Source organism: Pteropus alecto, unplaced genomic scaffold (genome assembly GCF_000325575.1).
Source record: "Pteropus alecto unplaced genomic scaffold, ASM32557v1 scaffold276, whole genome shotgun sequence".
NCBI classification, from domain to species: Eukaryota; Metazoa; Chordata; class Mammalia; order Chiroptera; family Pteropodidae; genus Pteropus; species Pteropus alecto.
Window position 1 is genome coordinate 3,935,205 of NW_006438074.1, and position 20,543 is coordinate 3,955,747.

Sequence of the window (20,543 nt, forward strand, 5' to 3'; positions counted from 1 at the left end):
AATTTTGGCAAATGCTTGTAGTCATGTAACCACCACCATGATCAAATTATAGGAAAATTCTACCTACCCTCAGATTTCTGTTGTACCCACTTGTGGTCAAATTCTGTCTTTATCTTCAGTTTCTGGCACCCACTGATCTGTTTTCTGCCCTGTATTTTTACCTGTTCCAAAATGTCGTATAAATAGAATTGTGCAGTATGTATAATCTTTTGAGTCTAGCTTTTTATTTAGCATAATATACTTGAGATTCATTAGTGTTACTATATATGTATTGGTAGTTCATTTTTTTTAATTCCTTTTTAGTGCTAAGTAGTATTCCACAGTGTGTGTGTGTGTGTGTGTGTGTGTGTGTGTGTGAGAGACACATTCACCTGTTGGATGTTAGGGTCGTTTCCATTTTTTGGCAATTATGAACAAAGCTGTTAGAAACATTTGCTCTGTAAGTTTTAATTTTTCTTGGGTAAATACCTAGCAGTGGTACTGCTGGGTCATATGTTATGTGCATGTTTAACTTTATAAGAAGCTGCCCAAACGTTTTCCAGAGTACTTGTACCATTTTGCATTGCCATCAACAATGCTTGAGAGTTCCAGTTGCTTTCATCCTTATTAGCACTTGCTATTGTTAGTTATTTTTATTTTAGCTGTTTTAATAGACATGTAGTATTATGCCATTGTAATTTCAATTTACATTTCTATAATGGTTAATGCTGTTAAGCTTTTTTTTATGTGTTTTTCCATTCATATATCTTCTTTAGTAAAGTATTCAAATTTGTTGCCTGTTTTAAAAATTGAGTTGTCTTCTTATTGTTGAATTCTTTTTAAAAATTGGGGTTTTATATATATCATATTTTTATATATGCACATATAGAAGATAAAATAAAAGCATAGTGGCTTAAAACAACAAACATTTAGTTGCTTTTGCTTATTCAACTTATGATGGCCTCAGCTGGGCTGTTTTTGCAGTTATATCTTGGATCATTCATGTGGTTGCAGCTTTCTGGTGGCTCCTTTGTGGTTGGGCAATCCAGAAGACCTTACTCATGTGTTTGGTGATAAGCTGAGGCCATCAGTTGGTTCCCTTCCATGTGGCTTCTTTAGCAGGATAGCCCAGGTTTTTTTACATTAGTGTTCTAAGAAAGCAAGAACAGAAACTGCAGGTCCTTTTAAGGCCGAGCGTCAAGTCACACAGTGTCACTTCTGTCATATTCTGTTAGTCTATGCAAATCAAAGGGGGATACACCATATTCAGGGAATGGAAGGAGGAACTGCAGAGAATTTTATAGCCATATTTAACCTACAATTCTCATTTCCAGATGTAATATTGAATAAATTAGATTAGGTCAAATCATGGTTGTCATGCACAGCCAGAATTTAGTTTAGACTTAGTTGATAGCTAATAGGGTGCTGTAGTTGGGTTTTCAGCAGAGGAATGATACAGTGAAAATAGTTGAGAAACATTTAGGTTTTCAGATGGATTTGGGGCATGTGCCTGACTGGAGTGAAATTAACTGGGAAACAGTATTATTTTAGAAATGAGGTGATGCTGACTTAGATTAAATTAGTGATTTAATCTGTTGGTTTTCGTACCCAGATATGTGGTTATTTTCTGTTTCTGATATGCTTGTATTTGGCTTCCCCCAGACATCTCTTTCTTATTGATTAATTGCCAGCACATTAGGTATACATGTAGTAAGCTTTCTTTTAAAAACACAGAAATCATCACTTTCTCAGCCTGCCTTCCTATGCTTCATGTTTGTTTTGTCCAAACCTTTAGTAATGTGAAATTACTATCAGTTCACAGAATCTTTGCTTCTTGGGATTTGAACTTGCCACCTTGTCTCCCAGTCAGAGTTGAAATTTAGCAGAAACACCTGGAAAATTATTGAACCTTGTTCATAACCCCCTTGAGCAGTAAACCTCAAACTGGACATATGTCTAAACAGGACAGATCTTATAAAATCTAAAGAACACTTAATTGACAGCTTTCCTCTTAAATCCTTGTTATTCTAAGTCCATTAATTTTTGAGAATACAACTTAAAAAATTCAAATGTAACCGCGTAGCCTATTAATAAAGTTTTTTATTTGTTTGTTTTGCTTTTTGTTGGTCCAGGAAGGCAGAAAAAATTTCTTCTGGAATTTAGATATTAGCTGTAAATCGTAAATTTATAAACCATGAAGAATATATAATTAACTTATGGTTACTTGTTTTTCTGAGCTATGTAGTAATCTTTCCAGATGTATTAGAGCTAAAGCATAAATCTTCTGGTGGAAAAATTTGTCCTAGGCATGGAAGTATGGAACAGTGATATGGGTGGAAAGAGAACTGATATAGTTTTTCACAAGTCATATCTTGCTGCTTCTGTTTGAGAAGCTGGTATTAGAAAGTGGGGATGCCTTTGTTTTTGTTGGTTGATTGGAGGGAGAATTTCCTCTAGGCTCTCTTCTCTGTAACTGCTCATCTCTCATGTGTACAGGGTATTTATATTTCTAGAACAAATGAATGGTGGATTGGAACGTATAGAGCACCTGCCATCTATCTATAACCTTCCATTATACATAGCTTTTATTTCTGCAACCCTGCATCCATTATTCCTTGTTCTATTAAGTGTATCTTATTTTTCCTTAGAGAAAATTCTCTCTGATATGAGAATATCGTAGTGAGATTTTTAGTCAAGATCCCTAGTCTTCACAATTTGAAAATCAGATACTTTCTCCCTGGAGTTTGTATTAACTTTTTAATATATTGCTGGATTAAATTTGCCATTGTTTTATTTGGGACTTTTTTCTATTTTTTTTTTTTAGGCGAGGCAACTCTTGGTTGACCTCACAGATTGCAAGGACCTTATCAGTTTACAATCCCTTATTTTTTACTTTTTTACACCTACAGCACCTGGTCTTTCTAGGTGGTCTCCCATCCAAGTACTAACCAGGCCCGACCCTGCTTAGCTTCTGAGATCAAATGGTATCGGGCTTGTTCAGGGTGGCATGGCCATAGACCCAACTTTTTTCTATGTTAACAAGACATGTTTACCCGTAATTTTTTCTTCTTATAATGTCTTTTGGGTTTTGGTATCAAGGTTATGCAGTCCAAGTCTGTTCTCTGGAAGGGTTTATATAAAATTAGTATTCATTCTATTTAAAAAGTTTATTAGAATTTCACTAGTGAAACCATCTGGGCTTATAGTTGTTTTTTGGGGGGTGGGCAGGGAGAGGGTGGAGGTTAGATTGGGGAGAGGAAGGGGATATGTGGGAAGGTTTTAAAATCTTTTTCGTAGTAATTGGTCTATTCAGATTTTCTGTTTTTTATGTTAGTTTTGGTAAGATGTGTTTTTCAAGGAATGTGTTCATTTTATCAACATTTTCAAATGAATTTGCATAAAATTGTTCAATAATACCGTTTTAATTTTTTTCTCCATACCTGTAATATCTGTAATTCCCTTTTTCATTCTTTATATTGGTTATTTGTGTTTTTTTCTTTTATCTTCCTAAGAATATACCAGTTTATTTACATTTTCAAAGAACTAATCTCTGGTTGGTAGTTTGTTTTTTTTTCTCCCTATTGTATGTCTGTTTGTGTTTTATTGATTTCTACTCTTAGTTTGATAATTTCTTTTCTTTTTTTTTTACAATCTCTAGGTTTTATTGCTGTTCTTTTTAAAAGCTTTTCCAAAAAGAATTTTACATCATCGATTTAAAACCCTGCTTCTTTTCTAACATATGCCTGGAAAGTTTAAAATTTCTCACTAACCACGGCTTTAAGTTGTGTCCCACAAGTTTTGACAATGTCCTTTTTTAAATGTCATTCAATTAAAAGTATTTTCGAACTTCTACTGTGATTTTTTTCTTTGACCCACAGGTTATTTAGGAGTGTGTTGCTTAATTTCTAAGTCAGGCTATTTAATTTATCTTCCTGATTTTGATTTCTAGTTTGTTCTTCAACTATATGAAATTATATTCTGTATTATTTTAGTTCTTTGAAATTTATTAAATGGCTCAGCAAATGACATGTTGGTAAAGGTTTTAGGAAAAATGTATATTCTGTTTGTTGGGTATGCTCTTCTACACATGTCAATTAAGTTAGATCGGTTAATTATGTTATTAATATTTTATAAATTTATATAGATTTATTTTTTTAATCTGCTTATTCTATCAGCTAATGAGAAAAGTCTCTAAGTGGTTATATGTCTATTTCCTTTCATCTCTGGCAACTTTTGTTTTATATATCTTAAAGCTATATTATTTGGTGAATTTAAATTTCAGACTATTTTCTGTGAATTAACACTATTAAATGTTTTTATTTATCTCTAGCAATACTTTTTTTGCTATAAAGTCTAACATTTGTTACAGATATTGCTATGCCATCTTTCTTTTTGGTTATGGTTTACATGGCATATTTTTTTACAGTACTTTAAATGTCATTTCATTGTTTCCTGGCTTTTATAATTTTGTTGAGAAGTCAGCAATTTCAATGAAATGTATCTTTTTCTTTGGCTAATTTTGACTTTGATTTTTGTCTTTTGTGTTATATAGTTGACTATGCCATGCCTAGCTTTGGTTTTATTTGTTTTTATCCAGTTTAAAATTCACCGAGCTTCTAATTCTGGGACTTGATATATCTTTTATATGTTTTGGAAAATCCTCAGCCATTATCTCTTCAGCTGCTGCTTCTGGACCATTCTTTCTATTTTTTTCCTTCAGGAACTTCAGTTACATGTGTAAGCAGATTTCTTTTAATGGTGTCTTGCATGGCTTTTATGTTTTCTTTCACGATCTAATTTCTCACTGTACTTCATTTTGTATATGTTCTTTTGAACTGTCTTCTAATTTATTTAACCTATCTTATGCTGCATGCATTCTGATGTTAAACATACCCAATTAATAATTTTTATATATTTCGATTATGGGATGTCCAGATTATTTTTTTCATAATTTCAAATTTCTTTGTAAATTCTCCTTTTTTCATCTGTTGTTTATGTTTCTTATAATTTTTTAAAATGATATTTCTAATATAACTTATATTGTCTGGTAATATCTAGATAATATTGAGATCATGTTTTGGTTAACTTCTATTGATTTTTCTTTTGATTACTGGTGAAATTTTTTGTTTCTTTGCCTGTCTAGTAATTTTTATTTTGTCAGATGTTATGTGTAAAAGTACTATGGAGGTTACAGAGGCTTCCCTCTGGTAGAGATGTATTATCTCTGGGCTTAACTTTAATCCAGTGAAGTCAGTGATTGAGCTGGGTCATGGCTGCATTGTGGTTTTAGTAAAACTTACCCCACTTCTGCCCTGTTACTCAGGCATAGTTCTTCCATGATTTTGATTTAGGAACTAGGTTGATTTCTTTTAAGACTTGAAATACTGTCTGCTCTGTAGACTTTTTAAACTTTGCTGTCTGTCCTCTTGCCCCACGTAGTATCTAAGTTTAGCAAACACTGAAGAAAAGACTAGCAATGGATTAAGGTAAGCTTTAAGCAAGACTTTGTCTCGTATTATCACAATTTCAGTCTGTCTTAACAATCACTCTCTAGCCTCCTTTGGAGCTCCAGAATTCAGCAAATGTACCATGGACAAAATTGGGTATGTGTTTAGTGCTCTTGCCTTTTCCAAATTTTCACACCAGCCTTCTGTGGGATCCAGGCCTGTGCCTCCCATTATACCCAGAACGAGGCTCCGAGACTACTGTCCTGTGGAATTTCAGTCAGTTTAATCATGCATTTATTCACCTCTCTGATAGCTTTAAAAAAAGGTTATATTTACAAGTTATCTATTTTTCGTTAAATTATTGTTATTATAGTGTTTCAAGAATAGTGTTTGCCATCATATACTACATTCTACTTGCAACTAAAAGTGCTCTACCTGATGTTGCTGCCATTAGCTCCCGGACTGACATCCCTGGAGCTGTTCTGGTTTTTCAGGTTTTCCTTTGATTCAGTTTTAATGTTTCCTTCCATTGTACCCTCAGTTGGGTAGTAAAGGAAAGGAGGAGTTTAGGTGAATCAGAATTTTTTAACTATCACTGTGAACCATAATCTTTGCATGACTGATATAGTGACTCTATTAGGAGAAAGGTGAAGATGAGATTTAGATGGACTGGGCTTGATATGCTTGCTGAACCTATCCAGTAGAAAGTTGGAAAGTGAGTCTAGAACTCAGGGAAAAAGCCAGTATGAGAGAGGAAGTTACCTTTGGGAATCATCCCCATAGACATGATTGCCAGAAATATGTTGCACAAAGTAAAAATTTATCTGCACATTTTAGGTGACCCACAGTTGTCACGGAGAGGAGGAAGTATGGGAATAGCATTAATACACTATTATTTGCAGGGCCAGCAACAATCTCAGATGGAAAGGAAATTTATTTTTTAATTAATTTGCATCTGTTAAAATAAGCTGCATCTGTTTTATGGCTATAGTAATTGATTATGTGGCACAGAAGCACAGGATCATGCATATTTTTCCATCCTATTGTCGTTTGTAGTTTTTATAGGGCAGAACCTTAGTAAGAAAACAGCACATTAAGAATGTATTGCTGTTTTCATCATCAGTTTTTGTTATCTTAATTTTCTTATTCATATCCAGACATACACACACACACACACACACACACACACACAGCATTGCGATGTAACATTATAACTCGCCTTTTCATATGCACTGCAAAGTATAACTTTTAAAATCAATATATGAAAATCTAATAGTTTTTGGAAAATGGCAAATACTTAATGAATTTGGGCTTAAAATATAACAATCCACTTTGCCCATGGTCTTACAAATACTTTGTAAAGCTAGGTCCAATAGTATACAGACGCAATGAATGGCTTATAAGACTATTCATAAGAGAGCTACAAGTTGTAATTTCATGCTTTCTCAATGTTTTGTGTGATATTTCATTGGCTAGGTGTTGAATTTCAGTGGGAAATAACTTAAGTTGTTAGCTTCTGCACCTTGATTATTCTAACAACAATATTAACAGCTGGAGCAGCAAGACAACAAAATACCAATAGCTGTTAATATGCACTACTATGTATCAAGCCATGTTCTAAGCAATTTATATATTCTTAACTGAATCTCTATAATAGGACTTTGATTTAAGTACTCTACCCCCATTTTATAGATATAGACAATGAAACAGTTAAGTAGCTTGCTGAAATTTATATAACCGAATGATAGATTTGGAGTTCAAACCCAGACAAATCCAAATTTTTTTTTCTTTTAAATTTCATTTTATTATTAGTTTCAAGTATACAGTACATTGGTTAGACATTTATATAGTTTATAAAACAATCCTGCTAATTGCTCTTTCTCTCCTCTGGCTCTCATGTTGCTATGGTGCCTGTAAAAGTAACTGCTATGTCACAAAAAAAGTGCCATAATCCTTTTTTTCTAACACTCTTTGCTTTTTGTGTTGGGGTCTAAAAAACTAGACCAGAGGCCGTAATGGACACCTTCCTGTTAGCTTCCTTTCCTCCCTATTTACCATTGAACAGACTTCAGAATAAGAGAAATTATCAAAGATAATGAAGATGCATTGCATAATGGTAAAGGAGTAAGTTCTTCAAGAAGACATACCAGTTCTTAACATATATGCAGCTACCAACAGAGCATCAAATACATGAGGCAAAACATGTGGGACAAAGAGAAATATATAAATTTACTATTTTAGCTAGAGACTTCAACACCTCTCTTTCAGTAATTGGTAGATCAAGCAGGCAGAAAATCAGTAAGGATATAGTTCACCTGAACAGCATTTCATCAATCAACTTGATGTAATTGACATTTATAGAATATTCTACCCAACAACAGCAGAATACACAATTGCCATTGAAAGCTCTGCTATTATGCTGTATGCTCTGTAATTTGGATGGGGCTGTTACCTTTAAAATTTCCTATAAGTTGTCTTGTCATAATGAACAAGGAAGTCTGTGTATTTAGAATTGGAGTAGGGAGAAGGTTTGGATTGTAGAAATTTCTTCTTATTTATAAGGTCAGCTGGCAGTCCAACCTGTAAAGAAAAATTCCTTTTCCACTTCATTCCAAGCTCTACCCACTCCCTACTTCCAACAAAGATTCTTCAGTAAAAGCCAGCTATATAAAATATAGGGTCAGATCATGCTTTCTCATTTGGAGTCATAATCACTTTGCTCATTGACAGTAATATATTCATGTATAATGTTAGAATCACCAACAAGCAGATGAAATTAGAGTAAATTAACTTCCAGTATTTGGAAAATAATAATATGTAAGATTTCTAGAGCTAGTTTAGGATATTAAAGATCAAATAGAGTCAAGGAAATTTTTTATAGTTCCTAAATCAAAATATGTAGACCATTAATATTATAAATATTGCAAAGCTTAAAGAAAGGCACTGGATAAATTGTGTTAAAAAAGAGTCAGGTTTGGTGATTCATTCTTTTAATTATTTATTTTTGGTTTCTTAGAACTAATTAAAAAACAAAATGCATCCAATTATTTAAATGTAGCCTGTTACACAGGTGTATTAGTTATCTATTGCTGTGCAACAAATTACCACAAACTTAATGGTAGAAAACAACACACATTTATTATCTTAGTTTCTGTGATTCAAGAGTCTATGCACAGCTTAACTGGTACCTCTGCTTTGGGGCTTCTCACAAGGCTGTAGAAAGTGTTGGCTAGGTCTGGGGTTTCAACTCAGGGCTCAGCTGGGGAAACAGTTCCAAGGTCCATATAGTTATTGGCAGAATTCACTTCCTTGCAGGTTGTTGGACTGAGGGCTTCAGTTTCTTGTTATCTGTCTGCTGAGGGCTGCCATAGTTCCTTTGCAAGTGGATCTTTCCATAGGGCAGATCACCTCATCAGAGGCAGCAAGGGAGAGAAACTTCTGTTAAGATGAAGTTGTAGTTTTTTTTGTAACACAATTACAGAAGTTGTATCCCATCACCTTTCTTGTATTCTACTAGTTAGAGCAAATCACAGGTCCCACCCACACACAGGGGATTTTTCAAGGGCTTAACTACCTGGAGAAAGAGATTTGGAGAGGCATCTCAGAGTCATGCTTTTTACATGCTTTTTACATGCTTTATTGTGCCCAATAACAATAACATTTAAGTTCTCATTGTATATGAACATGTTACATATCTTATCTTAAAAGTTAAGTGATTTGCCCTAGACCACATGGTTGGTAAGTGCAAAACCAGTTTAAGAACCCAGATAATCTAACTCTAGGAAATGTAGAGTAATTTAGTAATTTTTTTTATTAAATGTGAAAAGCTTTAAATAGTGCTTCTTATGTTTTTATATGTTCCTGAGTTGAAGTTGGTGGCATTTTTACGTCGATGAGAATGTTAACCTGATTATTGTTTGTTACCACTATTTCAGACTAAACATTTCAGCCACAGTGAGCCTCATTTACTGTGGCTCAATATCTTGTTTTCTTTGGTTCTTAGTACATAGATTGAGGAGCAAATAGTGACCAAATACTCTGAAACAAATCCTTTTACAAGGAATAATAAGCATGGCTTGAGGGCAGAATAGATAACTTCATTTATTTAATAGATATTATAAAGTTAATATTTTATACTCTTCTGTATGGATGATGCCTTTGGTTGCTGGATTCCAAAGGCAGCTATTCAATATAAAGTGTTCCCTAATTCATGTAAAGCTAATTCTAAAAATTCCTGCTTTTTCTTGCCTTCTGTTCTCTTTTGTTCTCATCTCTTTTCCCTTCACTCCCTTCCCTTCCTTCCTTCCATTTCTAATGTACCAGGAGTACCTCTGAATTGCTATTGAAGGCTGAATATTTGCAGGTCTAAAAAAAATTTGACCATTATTTAAAAATCATTTACCTTTGTTGTACGGTCAGATTCCCTCCCTTCCTTTTTTCCTTCTGACTTGGGTGTAATTGAATATGGCAAGATTAAGGCGATAAGACTTATTTTAAATTACTGTACTTGGATTATTGTTTTTGTAGTGTTGAGTTTTTCCTGTAATTATACATATACATATATAATCTTTCACACATGGGCATTAATTTCATAGGTATGAGTGCAGAAAGTACCAGTTATGAATGATCTGCCCTTTTGTTCATGTAATGACAAGTTGATTATCACTTTTCCCTTGGAAGCAGGTATTTTTGATGAATACTTTTAAATTCAGTTTTTAAAATATAGATAAAAATACACCCAGAATTAGTCAACAGTTGAACAGAAATAAGTATAGCTTTCATATGAATAATCAAGTGTAAGTTAAATTGGCTACTTTTTGCTAGGGATCCTTAAAATAACTCACGTGCTAGAGGTGGTTGGATCTTTGTTTGCTTTTTTTACTTGCTTGGCTTTAAGAGTGGTTGGCGAGCTATGGGCAGTAGAACAAATCTAGCCCTTCCTTGTTTTTTATTTTTTGTTGTTTTTTAATGACCCCCAGACTAAGAATAGTTTTATATTTTCAAATGGTGTGAGGAAAAACAAATTCAAGGAGAATATGCAACAGAAGCCATATGTAGCCATAAAACGTATTTACTATCTGGTCCTTTACACAAAGTTTGCTGACCAAAAAATTTGTGTGAACCAGAATGTCCTCATATTTAGTTCTTGTCTTTCATAATCTCTGAATCATTACCCATATTGCGTGTGAGTATAGACTGCTTTGAAAGGAAGTCAAAGACCAATTATTGATATTTTTCTTAGGTTCTTGCTGACTTTACTGTATTTTTTTTTTTTTTTTTTAGGCGAGGCAACCCTTGGTTGACCTTACAGATTGCAAGGACCTTATCAGTTTACAATCCCTTATTTTTTTATTTTTTATGCCACAGTACCTGGTCTTTCTAGGTGGTCTCCCATCCAAGTACTAACCAGGCCCGACCCTGCTTAGCTTCCAAGATCAGATGGGATCTGGCTTGTTCAGGGTAGCATGGCTGTAGACATACTGTAAATTTTACACACTTATTTTGTACCCCTGATTTCCTCTTGCTTTATGCTTTTGTTGTATGCTCAACTGTTCCATAGTTTTTTCTATCTGCCTCCTAAAGGCTTCTCGTATTTAGGGCTGAAGTGAGATTTAGGGGGAAGGATCCAGTATGTTTAGAAAAGGAACAATCTGATGAAGTGAAAGGAGCAGGGTTTTTCAGATTTAGGTTTGGATCTCAAGTCTACTGCTTACTAACTTAATCATTTTTAAAAAGTCACTTAATCTTTCTGACCCTCATTTTTTTTCACTTGTAAAATTGCAATAATAATCTTCATTTTGCAATGTTAGATTTTAAACGATATTTAAAAGCTTTTCTAGAAGAACTCCTTTGTATTTGTAATTTGTCAATAAATAGTAGATTTTTAGCTAATGGTAGTTGATAATCTAAAAAGCACATTACCTTACCCTCTTTCATAGAATTCAGAATACTTGTTTTCACTTTCTCTAATAGAATTGTCTTATGTCAAATATTTAGCACAATGGATTAGAGTTCAGATTGCAGATTCTTCAGAGTGACTGTTTACCCTGTGAAAAATCACTTCACCTCTTTGAGCTTAGAATTCAAAATTATAGAGAAAGTCAATTAGGCTAGCTGCTCACATTCGATAAATTTGTATGTCTTTACAGAGACAAAATAGTTAAATAATATACTAGGTTAAATAGGAGCATTCAGTGAAATTTATGCCTTATAATTTGGCTCTCATGACTGAATTATATGATTTTTTTTAGGTTATTGATGCTTTTAGATATGGGAGTTATAATTGCCCATCTTAAGCTTTACTTGCATTATAAAAATTTTAATTATTCATTATCATTATCCAGAAGGGCCTCTAAGGAAGAATGTACCATTCTTTGAGAAAGGTATCACATGAATAGAAATATTAAAATCTTAAATAAATAGAAAAACTTTAACTTTTATATGTGGAAGAACTTTATTTTTCTTCCATATGTAAGTGCCATATAGGCAAAGTGAATTTACATTAAATATTTTATGATGTGTGAATTTGGGTTTAGGGGCTTGATTAAACACTCTTTACATTTTATCTTTTATTCTTTTATCCTAGTATTACTAAGCTGGTAATAGCTTCAAGTACTTCTTAAAGATAAATACAGTAGTTCCCCCTTTATCCATGGTTTTGCTTTCCATGGTTTGTTATCCTCAGGCAACTGTGGTCAGAAAATATTAAGTGGAAAAATTCCAGAAATAAACAGTTTCTAAGCTTTAAATTGTGCATGGTTCTGAGTAGTGTGATGAAATCTCGTGCTGTCCTGCTGCATCCTGCCTGGAGTGTGAATTTTGTCCCGTATTTGCATACTGTAAATACTACCTGCCCATTAGCCCTTTCAGTTACCAGATCAGTTATCAGATAGAGACCACATTCGCATAACTTTTATTATAGTGTATTGTTATAATTTCCCTATTTTATTAGTTATTTTGTTAATTTCTTATTGTATCTAATTTATGAATTAAACTTTATCATAGGTATGTGTGTTTAGGAAAAACATAGTGTATATAGGGTTTGGTTCTATCCGCAGTTTCAGGCACCTACTGGGGGTCTTGGCATTTATGCCCTATGGGTAAAGGGGACTACTGTAATTGCAGGAAATATGGCTATAGTGATTCATCAATTTCAGCGTCACTTGATTATAGGGGGCACATAATCTGCTAGTAACTGCTTAGGAAAAAAACTTTTCTGGGCTATTTCTCACATTTCCTTTGGGCAAACTTTTATTTCACTATGAAGTTGTGGTGGTTTATTTTTTTTATTGACATTTATAATTCATTGTGGTAAAATCATGAAACAAAGTGGTTGTTTAGTTTGATGGATCAGTATTCTAGACAAAGCTGTCTGAAGGAGAATAAATATAAAAAGATTTCAACATATTAGAGTTAGCCTGTGAATTACAATGGCTAGGAGAAAGTATATGCTTTTCTTGTTATTGTTATTGCTTGTTCATATAAGTAGTTTGATTTTAATCCAGTCCTTTTGTTATTTAAAATGTATACAAAAGTCATTGCTTGGCAGAGATGTTATACATCAGAAATGCATAAGAAATTCTAATAAGATTTGGAGAGAAAGGTGTACTTAATAAATATAGAATGCTATGTGTGTAAATAAATAAAGACAAAAGAGACATTCAAAGGTATAGTTTAATGTTAATTCTCGTTTATATTCAATAGCACTTCAAAAATATTATCTCTTTTACCACATGATATGTACAGAAGCTAAGTGACTTAGTCATTTTTCTGCAAGTCAGTGGCAGAAGCAGAAATGGAATCTTCTAAGGAATTATGAAGTTGTATCTAATTTTCAGTATACTGCCAACACTGCCATTTTTTATACCTTCTCAAGTTTCTCTTTAAGTATTAACTCGGGACAGTATGTCCTGTTTTATATTACAATTAGTTTCGGTAATTGTTAAGTGTGATCAGAGGTTTCCATATACCAATATTATAAATGGCCACTTGAATCATTACATCTTTAAGATATATAAATACACCTTTATAAGCATATAGGGACTGTTTAATATTTATTGATATCTGCTATAATAATCCAGTAATCTGTATAAATAAATACAAATAGCACATTTGACACAGTAGTTAGCTATGATCAGTACTTGCAGTGTTTCATACAGGTCATGGATCTGTCGGAAGAAACTACATAGTGTAATTTTATTTTTTAATTTTTTAAAATACTTTTTTATTTTCCAGTTACAGTTGGCATACAATATTATATTAGTTTCAGGTATACAACATGATGGTTAGACATTTATATAACTTATGAAGTGACCACCTTGATAAATCTAGTACACATCAGATACCATACATAGTTATTACAATATTATTGACTCTATTCTTATGTTATACTTTACATTCCCATGACTGTTTTGTAATTAGCAATTTGTAGTTCTTAATCTCTTCCCCCTTTTCACCCTGCCAACCCCCCTCCCGTCTGTCAACCATCAAAATGTTCTCTGTATCTATGAGCTTGTTTATGTCTTGTTTGTTTCTTTTGTTCTTTAGAGTCTACATGTAAGTGAAATCATGGGGCATTTGTCTTTCTTCGTCTAACATTCCATTCAGCACAGTATGATCTAGATCCATTCATATTGTTGCACATGGCAAGATTTTATTCTTTTTAATGGCTGATTAATATTTGATTGTATATATGTGCCACCTCTTCTTTATCCATTCATCTATTACTGGATGCTGAGGTTGCTTCCATAGCTTGGCTATTTTAAATAATGCTGTAATGAACATATGGATTCATAGGTCCTTCAAAGTAGTGTTTTGGGTTTGTTTGGATAAAAACCCAGAAGTGGGATTACAGAGTTCTTTGTTACAGCCTTCTCTTGTTATAGCCTTTGTTTTAAAGTCTATTTTGTCTTGTATAAGTATTGCTACCCCAGCTTTTTTGTTTGTTTCCATTTTCATGCAACATCTCTATTTATCCCTTTACTTTCAGTCTGTGTGTATCTTTTGATCTGAAGTGACTCTGTTGTAGGCAGCATATGTAAGGTCTTGATATCTTATTTATTCAGCCACCTTATCTTTTGGAGCATTTAATCCATTTCATTAAAAGTAATAGTTGATATGTAATTATTGCCACTTTATTACTCATATTTTTTAACTTTCTTCTTCTTAAAGAAGCACACCTAATATTTCTTGTAATATTGGATTGGTGTTGATGAATTCCTTTAGCTTTTTCTTGTCTGGGAAGTTTTTTATCTGTCCTTTGATTCTAAATGGTAGTGCTGCTAGGATGAGTAATCTTTGTTATAGGTCCTTGCTTTTCATTGAGTATTTCGTGCCTATCCCTTCTGGCCTGCAAAATTTCTGTTGAGAAATCAGCAGATAGTCTTATGGGAGTTCTCTTGTAGGTAAATAGATGCTTTTCTCTTGCTACTTTTAAGATTCTCTCTTTGTCTTTAACCTTAACCTTTGGCATTTTAATTATGATGTGTCTTGATGTGGGCCTCTTTGGGTTCATCTTGTTTGGGACTATCTGTGCTTCCTTGACTTGCTCGTGGAAGTCCTTCCTTCTCCAGGTTAGGGAAGTTTTCCATCATTATTTCTTCAGATAGGCTTTCAATTCCTTGTTCTTGCTCTTCTCCTTCTGATACCCCTCTGATGCGAATGTTAGTATGCTTGATGTTGTCCTAGAGGCCCCATAAACTATCCTAATTTTTTTTTGGATTCTTTTTTCTTGTTGCTGTTCTGATTGGGTATTTTCTACTGCCTTATCTTCCAAATCTCTGATTTGATCCTCTGCTTCATCTAATCTATTGTTGATTCCCTGTAATATATTCTTCATTCAAGTATTGTGTACTTCATTTCTGACTGGTTCTTTTTTATGTTTTCTATCTCCATTTTTATGTTTTCTATCTCTTTGTTAAAATTCTCAATGCATCATCTACTCTTCCCCTAAGTTCATTGAGCATCTTTATAACCAGTGTTTTGAACTCTACATCTGGTAGATTGCTTGCCTCCACTTTGTGTAGTTCTTTTTTCTGGAGTTTTGTTCTGTTATTTCATTTGGGGTATGTTTTTTTGTCTCCCTATTTTGGCTGCCTCCTTGTGTTTGTTTCTATGTGTTAGATAGAGCTGCTATGTTTCTTGGTCTTAGTAGAATGGCCTTATGTAGTTGGTGTCCTCTGGGGCCCTAGTGGCGCAATCTTCCCTGTTCACCTGTGCTGGGTTCTCCAGGTGTGTCCCTTGTATGGGTTGTGTGTGTCTCTTGTTGTACTTGAATTTTGGTTGCTGTTTGCACATCAGTGGCAGGGAGTGAGTGGGATTGACCCTTGGGATCATTGGTTGTGAGGACAGGCCAGTGAGGGGCTGACCCTAAGGAGCAGGATTTGCTTTAGCAGGGCTCTTGTGCCTGTCCTGTCTGCCCTTTGGGTGTGTGCTTCTCAGTGAAGTCCTGGGTGGTGTTCGGGCTCTGAGGCTCAGTCTAAAGCCAGCCACTGAGTATGCCGGCCCCCAGGGCCTCCTGCAAAGGGCCCTGCAGCAGGCCAAGTTCAGTGGCAGTGGCAGTGGCAGTGCATGTGCCCTGCCTAGGGCCACATGGTGAGTGAGTCACCGATCAATCTGAAGGTAGGTGCCAGCTGTGCTGAGCTTGGAGATGCCTTGAGAGGCCAAGCCACAAACTGAGGCTGGCTGCCATTAGTGCCAGGCTTGGGGCTGCTCAACAAGAAGTACAGGGTATGCTGAGGCCAGATGCTGCTTGTTTATGTTTTGCGAACCTTTGAGAGATTTTAGGAAAGTCTACAGCATGAGCCAAGACAGGCCATTTGTATGGAAAAGCCACTGGAAGTGGCTTGGGTGGGCCCACAAATTGGATGGGGCAAAGTTTTAGAGAATCATTGATGGGGACGGCCAGCGTTAGCCAGGTTGATGAAGACTTATATACGGTGACCAGGAGTGGGGAGAGTTCAACAAAGGCACAATAGCTTTTGCCAGCAGTTTTGTCTGGGAGAAAGCTGTCTCTTCAGCCCTCTCCCTGAAGCCAGACAATTCCTCTCCGTATGTCCCTGGTACTTTTCAAGTTGCTGCCCCAGCATTAAGAGCTCAGAGCAAGTGAGTCCATCAGCAAATAAATGCATGCACGGGCCCTTTAAGAGGAATGTCTGTGACTCCAGCAGCCTTCCTTCTCACTCAGCCACAATCTCCTCTGGTTTTCACAGCCAGAGGAGATTGTGGCTGAGTGAGAAGGAAGGCTGGAACCCTAGGCTGGGAAGCCTGATGTGGGGCCAGGACCCCTGGCTCCTCTGGAAGAGATCTCTTCAGCCAAGATATTCCTCTCAATTCTCAACCACCATACATGGGTATGGGACCAGCCCATTCCTTGTCTCTGACCTTTCTAACAGGTGTAAGATGATATCTCATTGTAGTTTTGATTTGCATTTTCATGATAATTAGTGCTATTGAGCCCCTTTTCATGTACCTGTTTGGCATTACCTATATGTATTTGGGGAAATGTCTATGCAGTTCCTCTGCCCATTTAAAAATAAGATTGTTTTTTGCTAACGAGTTATATGAATTCTTTATATTTTTAGATATTAGCCCCTTACCAGATATATGATTAGCAAATATTTCTTCCCATTGCATAGATTGCATTTTCATTTTGTTAATTTTTGCTGTGTAGACCTTTTTACTTTGATATAGTCTCACTTGTTGGTTTTTGCTTTTATCGTTTGTGCTTTTGGTGTCATCTAAACAATCAGTTCCAAGACCAATTTAAATGAGCTTTTAAACTATGTTTTTATCTAGGAGTTTTATAGTTTCAGTTCTTGAGTGTTTGTCTATTTTGAGTTAATTTTTGTGAGCAGTATAGGATAGGGGTTCAATTTCATTCTTTTGCACATGGTTTTATCCAGTTTCATTGAAGAGACTATTCTTTTCCCATTGAGTATTCTTGACTCCCTTGTCAAATATCAAATGACCATGTATGTGAGGGCTTATTTCCGGGCTCTCAGTTCTTTTCCATTGTTCTGTGTATCTGTTTTTATTCAAATATCATACTGTTTTGATTAATGTATCTTGGTAGTATAGTTTGAAATTAGTAGGTATGATGCCTTCAACTTTGTTCTTCTTTCTCAGGATAGCTTTGTTTATTTGGGATCTTTCATAGTTGCATACAACTTTTAGGATTGTTTTCTATTTCTGTGAAAAATGTCATTGGAATATTGATGGACATGGCATTGAATTTGTAGATGACTGAATACTATGGACATTTTAACAATATTAGTTCTTCTGATCCACGAATGTGGGATATCTTTCCATTTGTGTCTTTAATTTCTTTCATCAAAGACTTTTAATTTTCAGTGTACAGATCTATCACTTTATTGGTTAAATTTATTCCAAAGTACAGATGACACTTGAACAATGTGAGGATTAGGCTCACTGACTACCCATGTAGTTGAAAATTGCGTGTACCTTAAGTCAGTCCTTTGCATATGCAGATTACCAACTGTGGATTGAAAAATACTGCTGATCCTTGAACACATAGGTTTGAACTGCATAGGTCCATTTAAATGCAAGTTTCCTAAATCTGCATATAAGTGGACCTTCGCAGTTCAAACCCAGTTGTTCAGGGTCAACTCTATTTTATTGTTTTTGATGTTATTGTGAATGAAATTTTAATAACTTTTCATTTTCAGGTATTTCATTGTCAGTGTATAGAAACAGCTGATTTTTGTACGTTGATTTTTATTCTGCTACTTTACTGAATTCGTTGATAGGTTCTAACAGTTTTCTAGTAGCATTTTATAGGATATTTTGTATAGGAAATTCTATCATATGCAAAGACAATTTTACTTCTCTCTTTTCTATTTGGATGCCTTTTTTTTTTTTTTTTCCTTTCCTGATTGCTCTGGCTAGGACTTCCCTTACTATGTTGAATAGAATTGAAGAGAGTGGGTACCCTTGTCTTGTTCCTGATCTTAGAGGAAAAATTTTCAGCCTTTCACCGTTGAGTATGTTAGTTTTGAGTTTGTCATGATGTGGCCTTCAATATGTTGAGATGTAGTCCTCTCATTCCCATTTTTTTGAGTGTTTTTATCATGAAAGGATGTTATATTTTGTTAAATGCTTTTTCTGCATCTATTGAGATAATCGTAAAATTTTTATCTTTCATTCTGTTAATGTGGTGTATTACATTTGTTGATTTGCATATTTGAACCATCCTTGAATCTCAGGGATTAATCCCATTTGTTCATGGTTGTAATCCTTTTAATGCTATTGAATTAGATTTGGTTATATTTCGTTGAGAATTTTTGCATCCATATTTATCACTGATATTAGTCTGTAGAGTCCTTATCTGGCTTTGGTATCAGGGTAATGCTGGCTTTGTGAAATACAATATTTTGGATCCTAGAGATTTTGATTGCTTGGCATATCTAGGTTAAATGATAGAAGTTTGATATTCTCCAGATATCCAGAAAGAAGGGCATGTCTTTTCAAAGTGGGGACAGGGAATCAGGCTCTTAGTAAACATCTTCCCAGGAACAGTCATACTGGACACCAATGTAGCTATTCTATACACGTCTGAAATAAAGAAAATATGATCCAGAAATTATTTCTAGTTAAGATACCATTCAGGTACAAATTTAACACAGACATTTCTAAATACCCATGATTCCTTTTTGAAAAAATATCACTTAATTATAAAATTCAGCCAATTAAAAGCTAAAACAAATTGGTAACAAAATTGGCAGTGACTTCATATAATAAATACCAGACATTTAATAATGATACAATTATATAGCTGAGGGCAAAGGTTAGTAACGTTCTTTCACCTCTTTCAGCCACTCCATCTGCTTGATAAAATTTTTCATTGGGAGAAGAGGTGGCGTTAATGCTATATTTTGGGAATTTTACACATTTGTCATTTCATTGGAGGGGAAAAACAAACACAAGCATTTCTTAATTGACTTGAGAAAATGTTGTATCTTGCTGTTTGGTCATTTAATCTATATTTAGTTAAAACATACATATATAACGTAGAATGTTGTATAGTAATGGAAGAAAATAAAGTGCTTTCTTGATATTTGGGAAACAAAGCCTAGTCTTTGGGCAGATGATGAATTGTTGCCTCATAAGAATAGTTGTGTTGAATACATTTGTTACTTACATAAATGTGGAGTCAGCTTTAAATTTTCCCATTTCAATACGAAGGAACTCATTTACGTTCGAACTTGTTATTAATCGTCTGTATGGCTTTCTCTTGGCCTATCAGTTGTCATTATTGTCAATGAAAGGCAAAAAAAAAAGTTCAGGTTTAGATTGAAGTATTTAAGTACATGAAAGGGGTGTAAAATTCTACTTCTGAAAGTTTATAATACATTATATCTTTGAACTTCAACTTCCTTTTTCTGACAACTGTGTTATATCTCAGCTAAGCAGCAAGATGATATACAAGAAAAATCCAAGTCTTTCTTTGAAAGGATTAACCCTCAGTTGTTGATAATGCTTACCTCACTAGGGTTTTGTGTAGCTTAATTAGCATTAGCAAAGCAGCTTGATACCATTGGAGGAAAGGTAGTTAAATTAGTAAAGGGTGTGTAGTGCTATGTGATGGTGATTTTACAAACCAGTGGTCATTTTTTTTTTTTCTTATTGGTGACTTGAGGGGAAGAAAGCTTAGGAGAATCTTTCTCTTGGTCTTACTCTCTCAGGTAGTATAGTTTGAAGTTAGAATTCTTTATGAAGTGGGTCACATCTTTTAAAGCAGGCTTTTGTGGTGTACGTGTATGTGTGTAAGAGAGAGAGTGAGAGGGAGAGAGAAAAATGAATGAGTAAGAATCTAGTAGCAGCACTTTACTGATATGGTTGACACTGCAGGCAAGTCATTGGTCATAACAAGTCTTTGTATGTCTTTATTGTGACCCAAAAGGTACAAAATCTATTGCAAGATGGTAAATTTTTTTTAAAACTGGGAATATTTACAAAAGGTCATTGCTTCTAGATATTATCTCCTAGTTCTTCAAGAATTTTTCAGTTGCTTATTAAGTGAGGGATTAATTATGAAGATTTTTCTGCAGCTTTGTGCATTTGCAGCCATTTGTGCAATTGTCCCCCCACTCCCCACCC

The 20,543-nt window shown here is 34.6% G+C and overlaps 1 protein-coding gene and 2 pseudogenes across 9 annotated transcripts in view; 1 reads left to right on the plus strand and 2 right to left on the minus strand.

The window, feature by feature from the left end:
• FUT8 (fucosyltransferase 8) overlaps positions 1-20,543 on the plus strand; it is a 195,936-nt gene that overhangs the window by 79,968 nt on the left and 95,425 nt on the right. The window lies entirely within an intron of this gene.
• Positions 2,880-2,998, minus strand: LOC112482455 (annotated as a pseudogene).
• On the minus strand, positions 10,785-10,903 carry LOC112482461 (annotated as a pseudogene).